Below are 7,537 nucleotides of genomic sequence, written 5' to 3'. Positions count from 1 at the left end.
TCCAGGATCCAGGCCGAGGGGCTGGGCTTAGTGTTCCTGCCTCGGCCAGAGGATGACTGCTGAGTAGAAGCTTTGGTTGGGGGTGATGTTCCACAAAAGCACCATTAAACCTGTCAAGTTCTGAGCGGAACGCAAGCCGGTAAGATCCGGTAGCAGGAGGCTGAGACGTGGCCGCTTTGCCTGAATGAAGCACTTTGTGCGCGGTTAGAGATGCGTTCTCGGCCAGCACGTCAGCCCTGCGGGCGAGCCCCAGCCGCCCGGGGACGGGGACCCTGGCCTCGTGTCCCTGCAGGGCCCCCGCGCCGTCCTGGGAGGGCGGGGCGGGGACCCCGGAGGGCAGGGGGGCTGAGCCCCGGAGGCCACCCCGGGGGCTGACCTCAGGACGCCAGTGTGTGCTTTCTGCTCTGGCTCCCTGGACGGGGCTCCCCGAGGCCGTCAAAGCCCCGCGGCCCAGGGACTGACCCACCGCCCCCCACAGCCAGGACCCTGAAGGCCGACGACGAGGTCATGGAGAAGTTCGACAGAGCCCTCCAGACTCTGCCCGTGCACGTCCGCCTCTTTGACCCCACCCGGGTGGCAGGTGACCGCCTCCACACCCCGCGTCCCTGCTCTTACCCTACGTGCGGCTCACCTGTCGGACAGCCATGAGCCCGGGTCGCGTCCGTCTCCCACGGTGGCCCCCATTCCCCGGGCCCCCGGGGGAGGGGGTGCAGAGCCCCTGGGGCGGGGTCCCCCTCCCACCCCTCTGGGCCCAGGGCTGCCCCGGCGACCTGTGACCTCTCCCCCCGGCTCTCTCTCCTCCCGCAGAGCAGTGCCGCGTCTAGGTAGGTGAGCTCCTGCCCGACCCGCCTCCTGGGGTAACGTAGCAGCCCTGCCCCCACGTCCTGGGCACGTGCACGGGTGGGGGGCGTCCCGGGGGACCCCCAGCTCCCCTCTGTCGGGCCCCGGCCCCTCTGCGGGAATGGCTGGAACCCGGCATCTCTCCTGCTGACCTCGGGGGCCGGGCTGGCAATGCCAGTCAAGTGCCCGGCTCTGTCCTAGAGCCTCTTAGGTCCAGGCATGTGCCCCACTCTGGGACCTCGTGCTTTCTTTGGGGGTCAGGTTGTTGTTTGAAGGAGGTGGGGGGGGGAACTGGACAGGGAGGGGGTTGGGTCGTGGGTGGGTGGCATTGAAGACTGAGAAGTTGCAGGCCTGGTGCTAAGGGGGATGTCCTTGGCCCCACCCGGTCCCCTGTCCCCAGCAGCACGCTGCTCTGCCTTCGTCTGTGTTCGTGACCTCATTGCTCACCTCCCACACAGGAGCAAGCAGACCTTTCCGTCCCCTCCTCCAGAAGGCAGACGTCTCCTTGTCCTCTCAAAGAGGAAGCCAGAGACCTGGTCCCGTCCCCTTCCTCCTTCCTGGTCCCTGTGCTTGGGGGCCGGGCACCTGCTCTCTGAGGATTCTAAATAAAGCCGCATGACCTCTGCTCCTCGAAGTGTGTCATTGGGAGTGTGTGGGGACACGGGCTCTGCTGGCACTTCTGGGGGGTGGGACCCGGGCAGCATCTGGGGGGGGCAGGTTTCTCATCAACAAAACAGGAGAACCTGCTTGTGCAAAATTTGTCAAATACGCGCAAAGTATCAGAATCGATGGGCCAGGAGGAGTCCTTAATCCTTACGGTAGTTAGGTAAAAGAAGCTAAGGGGCGCCTGGGTGGCTCAGTCGGTTAAGCGTCCGACTTCAGCTCAAGTCACGATCTCGCGGTCCGTGAGTTCGAGCCCCGCGTCGGGCTCAGGGCTGATGGCTCAGAGCCTGGAGCCTGCTTCGGATGCTGTATCTCCCTCGCTCTGCCCCTCCCCCGTTCATGCTCTGTCTCTCTCTGTCTCAAAAATAAATAAACGTTAAAAAAATTAAAAAAAAAAAGAAAAAAAAAGAAGCTAAAATAAATGAATCTACAATCAACTCAAGTTAGAAAGCATTAAAGTGAGGAAAATCAAGGTGCCTGTGCCCCACGGTGAGGGCAGGGTGAGGCTGCACCCGTTCAGTTAGCTCACCTGTCAGAAATAGCTGGGAAAAGCCACAAACTCCAGAACAATCAATGACCACAGATCAAGAGAAATTTTATTAAAAGAATCATAAGGGACTTGGCTATTTGGTTCTAGCCTCATGTACTTGAAACCCCAAATGGATGACTTCCACAGCAAATGCAAGCGTCCAAAATAAATCGAAGAAGACCAGAGAAAAAGTAGACAGGTCCCTCCGCCAGGCAGACAGGCAGACAGACCGATAGGTGCAGAGCCCCCGCCCGCTCCCCGGCCCGGCCACCAGCATCAGGAGGGGACAGACAGGTGCTTCAGGGACAGAAGGTCAGCAGTGGGCAGCTCCATACGTCACACCTGACAGAGACTGGCAGAGACAGCACAGTGACAGAAAGCCCTACCAGGAGTAGTGCCCTTGCACGGCACCAAGGGGCTCCTCCCTGCCCCGCGTTCACAGATGGCCAGTTCACCCCTACGACCGCGCAGGGGGCAGGCACCGGGTACGCCTCCCGATCCACCTGCCCGATGGGTCAGCCGGCCCGGCGTCAATGCACACAGCCACCCAGGACACCCCACGCATCAGCACGAAGCCCCTGAATGGCATAGTCGCCCCTGGGATCTAACAGGGGGGCATCGGGGTGAATTTCACACCCAGAAGACATCTCTGAACAAACTAGGTTCAGGTAACAGAAGGCGAAGGGGAATGGCTTCTCTGTAGGTGGTGAAGTCTGTGAAAACTCCTTCCTGTAAATTCTCTAAATGGACGCGGGGAGGTTTCCAGCGTCTGCCGTGACGTGCTAACTTCTGCGTGGGAAAGGACGGCCATGAGCACGTACGCAGGAACCCGTGAGAAGACACTCAGGAAGGAGCACACATCAGTGAGTTAGTGATCTACCGCGAGGAACGCAGGTGTGCAGGCAACAAATTGGTGGGCGCAGGTTTTCATGCAATTTTAAGTTTCGAACCAGTTCATATCTTAAATATTTTAAATGTAAGAGAAAAATAAAAACTGAAAGGCAGCAAGCCATAAAATGATAAACAAGCAGAAACAAATGAATCTAACTTCTATAAATTGACCATTTCAGAGAAAAATTCCCAACCTTTTTTTTTTTTTGCCAGTGACATGGTTTTTTTTTTATTTTTTATTTTTTTATTTTTTAAATTTTTTTAACGTTTATTTATTTTTGAGACAGAGAGAGACAGAGCATGAACAGGGGAGGGGCAGAGAGAGAGGGAGACACAGAATCTGAAACAGGCTCCAGGCTCTGAGCTGTCAGCACAGAGCCCGACGCGGGGCTCGAACTCACGGACCTCGAGATCGTGACCTGAGCCGAAGTCGGCCGCTTAACCGACTGAGCCACCCAGGCGCCCTGCCAGTGACATGTTTTAATGCCATACAGAGATAGATCTGCCATGAGGCGTGGTCAGTTCCAATATTAGGGAACATGGACAGTGATGGACTGAGTAGCCTCATCGAGAAATCTTGGCCGGATGCCACACTCTCTGGTCACCCCATGTTCACTGTGCTGTGTGCCCACCCGGGGGTCTCGCCCCTGCGACAGTGCCCCACTTACTCGTACTCAGTCTTGTGTGGACTATATTCTAGGGAAAAAGAAATCTTAACATCAACCTAGTAGTAACATTTGTGTTGGTGACAATATGGGTGTTCTTATCAGCTGGAATCCAATTTGAAACAGATGGAACTTTAGGCGTGGCTTTGATCGAGGACTCATTTAGAGCGATCTGGTACCAGGGAAGGAAGGAGGGGGCTGGGGACAACGGAGCCAACCTCTTGCCACGCACAGTCACGAGGACAAGGGACAGGGAAGGACCCATGTTGTCACTGGAATAAATGAAAAGATCAGTGGAGCAAAGTAGACTGGCGGGAAATTTGTGAAGAAATTTAATGGAAGCTAAGAGTGGCATTTCAGCTCGAAGGAGACTTAAGTCTTCTTTAGTGAATGGCACACAGCCAGCTGGAATCTGTGTGGTGCGAGCCTCATAACGTGAGTTGGGAGGTCACCCCTCGGCTTGTGGTTTCTGGAAGAGTTTTTGCAAGGTTCATGTTACTGCTTTCTTAAATGTTTAGCAGAATTTAACAGTGAAGCCAACTGTGGTTTGAGATTTTGATGGTGGGGGAGATTTTTATCTATAAATTCAATTTCTGCAATAGATCTACGTCAATTCTGGCTAAGCATTGTTTCTCTAATAAGCTTGGATACTTTGCATCTTTCCAGGATTTATGCATTTGTCCAAGTTATCAAAATTATTTCCATGAAGTTACTCAAAATGCTCCCTTGATATTCTTCTAGAGTCCATAGGATCTGTGCTGGTGTCACATTCTTCATCCCCAATAGTGATATACGCCAGCTATCTGGGTTTTCCTGATTAGTCTGGCTGGAGGTTTATCCATTTTCCTCATCTTTTCAAAGATTTTCAAAGATCAAACCTGATTTGGGTTAATTTTCTATATTGGTTTTCTGTTTTCCATGTCATCGATTTTTGCTATTACTATCATTTCTTTCCTCTTGCTTACACTGGTTTTGACTTGTTCTCCTAGTTACTTAAGCTACAGACTTAGATTTTTTAAATTGAGCATGTTGTGTGGTCTAATGCTGGAAGCCGAGCTGTCCCAGCCTGAGTGGCAGGGCCCGGGCTGTGGACGGATTGGTGACTGCAGGGCGGCCCGCCGACAGTGAAGCTTCTTGTACTCCCGCTTTTAGGTAATTTGGCCTTAAAAGTACCTGGGGTATTGTCTGTTGGGGAATCGCCCTCGACAGGCCCTCTGGGAAAAGAACCATTAGGAAAGAAAATAAAGTTTTGCAAGAAATTGTGCGGCCTTACGTTTAGCCCTTGCCATTCCCCATGGAGACTCCTCCACTTACAGGAAGGATAGGCTCATGCATTTGCCAGCAAAGGCGGCCAACAAAGCAGAGACGTATGGATCTGAAAGCCCCACTCCGGTAACTAAGGAGTGTTATCTATGGACACAGGTCACTCTGACCCCTAGGCCTGCTTGGCCCCCAGGAGGCATTCCAGATGATGATTGAACCTCGTCGGTTTAAGTACAGAATGGTTCATTGGTTCCTAGGTGCATTGTCTCTCTGAGAATGTATAAGGCGTGGGTTTCTAAGGCCCTCTTGGCCCCCTTCCTGGCACCTCGGACCCAGGCGAACGCTTTTGTTCTTCAAAACCACGAATGGTCCAGGGAAACAACTAAGAGGTCGTGTCCCTGTAACTGTTCCACTTGAGGTGTTGAGAGATAAATGACCTTTCGTGAAAACAGCAAAGCAAATACTTTATAAATTATAGATAAACATAGATACATAATAAAAACAATAAAAGAAATTAATCAACAAGCAAAGGGCAGGAGGGAACGTTATGACAAAACAATCATGTTATTCCTTATTGGGTGATTATACAATGGAACAATTTTAGAATTGGGTAATGTTAGAAAAACATAGATGACGTAGGTTACAAGGAAATCACTAGCAAATATAATGCCACGTTTACTGCAATAAATTGGCCAGTTCAACACACTGCTGTTGACTGTGTCCGTTTTTATTTTAGTTTTTTATTTTCCAGTTTTTTATTTTAGTTTTGTTTTATTTTCACCGACACCGTTCTTCCTTCGGGAACCCCTGGTTGCTGGAGCTGGTCTCCGGCAGTCTAATAATAAGCATCAATGCCACAAATTCCCTTCAAAGTGCTGCTTGAGCTGTGTCCACATATTCTAATAGATTTCGTTCTCGTTTTTACTTAATTCAAAATACTTTTCTGTGAAGGAGCAAATCATATCTTTTCTCTATTGAGTTCTTGGTATTTCTCTATTGATTCGTAGGAGCTCTTTACGTATTAAGGAAATTAGATTTTACTTGTGCTATCAGTTAAAAGAGTTAAACATAATTTTCCTCAGTTTATCATTGCTTTTCTTGCTTGGCTAGTGGTGTCATTTTAATGTGTTTCCTCTATGTGGCTAAACTCACCGGCGTTTCCTTTTGTGGCTTCCGATCACCGTCACAGGGCTTCGATCATCTTCAGAGAGGCTTTTCATATTCTAAAGTTGAATTCCTGAATGTTCAATATTTCATCTTTTGTGCTCAACATCACTCCTCATCAGGGAAATACAAATCAAAACCACACTGAGATATCACCTCACACAGAGTGGCTAAAATGAACAAATCAGAAGACTATAGACGCTGGAGAAGATGTGGAGAAATGGGGACCCTCTTGCACTGTTGGTAGGAATGCAAACTGGTGCAGCCACTCTGCAAAACAGTGTGGAGGTTCCTCAAAAAATTAAAAATAGATCTACCCTATGACCCAGCAATAGCACTGCTAAGAATTTACCCAAGGGATACAGGAGTGCTGATGCAAAGGGGCACTTGTACCCCAATGTTTATAGCAACACTTTCAACAATAGCCAAATTATGGAAAGACCCTAAGTGTCCATCAGCTGATGAATGGATAAAGAAATTATGGTTTACATACACAATGGAATACTACGTGGCAATGAGAAAGAATGAAATCTGGCCTTTTGTAGCAACGTAGATGGAACTGGAAGGTATTATGCTAAGTGAAATAAGTCAGGCAGAGAAAGACAGACACCATATGTTTTCACCCTTATGTGGATCCTGAGAAACTTAACAGAAGACCATGGGGGAGGGGAAGGGGGAAAAAGTTACAGAGAGGGAGAGAGCCCAACCATAAGAGACTCTTAAAAACTGAGAATAAACTGAGGGTTGCTGGGGGGTGGGGGGGGAGGGGAAAGTGGGTTATGGGCATTGAGGAGGGCACCTGTTGGGATGAGCACTGGGTGTTGTATGGAAACCAATTTGACAATAAATTTCATATTAAAAAATGTTTCATCTTTTCTCCATCAAGAATTCATTGGCTTTAATTCATGAGTGAGCACCCAAACAGTATTTTCCAACCATCCACCCTGTTCTCCCGAAACCGTCTATAACTACTGAGTTCTCCCACATTCGTGATTCTCATGTGTATTTTGGTCTGTTCAGAGGCTTCTCATCCATTCTCCCGGGCTGTCCACGTGCCAGAAGCCCAGTGGTTTTGTTCTGTTTGCTTCCTTTTGGAAGCACAGCTGACCCACCACATGACGTTAGGTTCAGGTCAGGTGCACAACATCGCGATTCAGCATCTCTGCACGTTGTCCTGTGCTCACCACGAGCGTGGCCACCATCTATCACCATACACACGATTGCAACATCACTATGTCCCCCATGCGTCCCCCATGCTTCGCCTATCATCCCCGTGACTTATTCATTCCGTAACTGGGAGCCTGTGCCTCCCACCCCCCTTCACGCATTTCGGGCACGGCTCCCTCTCCTCTGGCAGAAAACACTTTTCTAGAAAATTGTCTGTTTCATCCAACTTTTCATTTATCCCGTGAAGTTAAATAAAAATTTCCCTTCCAACGGTTCTTTACTTTTTTCTCCTTTTGTGGTTGTTTCCCATATTTGATGTATTTTTTTTCTTTTTCCTTTTTATCTTGACTAAGGC

General features: G+C 49.8%; 1 long non-coding RNA gene across 1 annotated transcript; it reads left to right on the top strand.

The window, feature by feature from the left end:
* Window positions 1–649: 649 nt before the first annotated feature.
* LOC128778670 (uncharacterized) lies at window positions 650–1,465 on the top strand. Its single transcript, XR_008424407.1, has 2 exons — window positions 650–824; window positions 1,299–1,465. It is a non-coding gene; the product is annotated as an uncharacterized LOC128778670 (long non-coding RNA).
* Window positions 1,466–7,537: the final 6,072 nt, after the last annotated feature.

The sequence above is a fragment of the Panthera pardus genome, unplaced genomic scaffold (assembly GCF_024362965.1).
Source record: "Panthera pardus isolate Hobbes unplaced genomic scaffold, ASM2436296v1 HiC_scaffold_20, whole genome shotgun sequence".
NCBI classification, from domain to species: Eukaryota; Metazoa; Chordata; class Mammalia; order Carnivora; family Felidae; genus Panthera; species Panthera pardus.
This window is presented reverse-complemented; position numbering and strand designations above follow the sequence as displayed.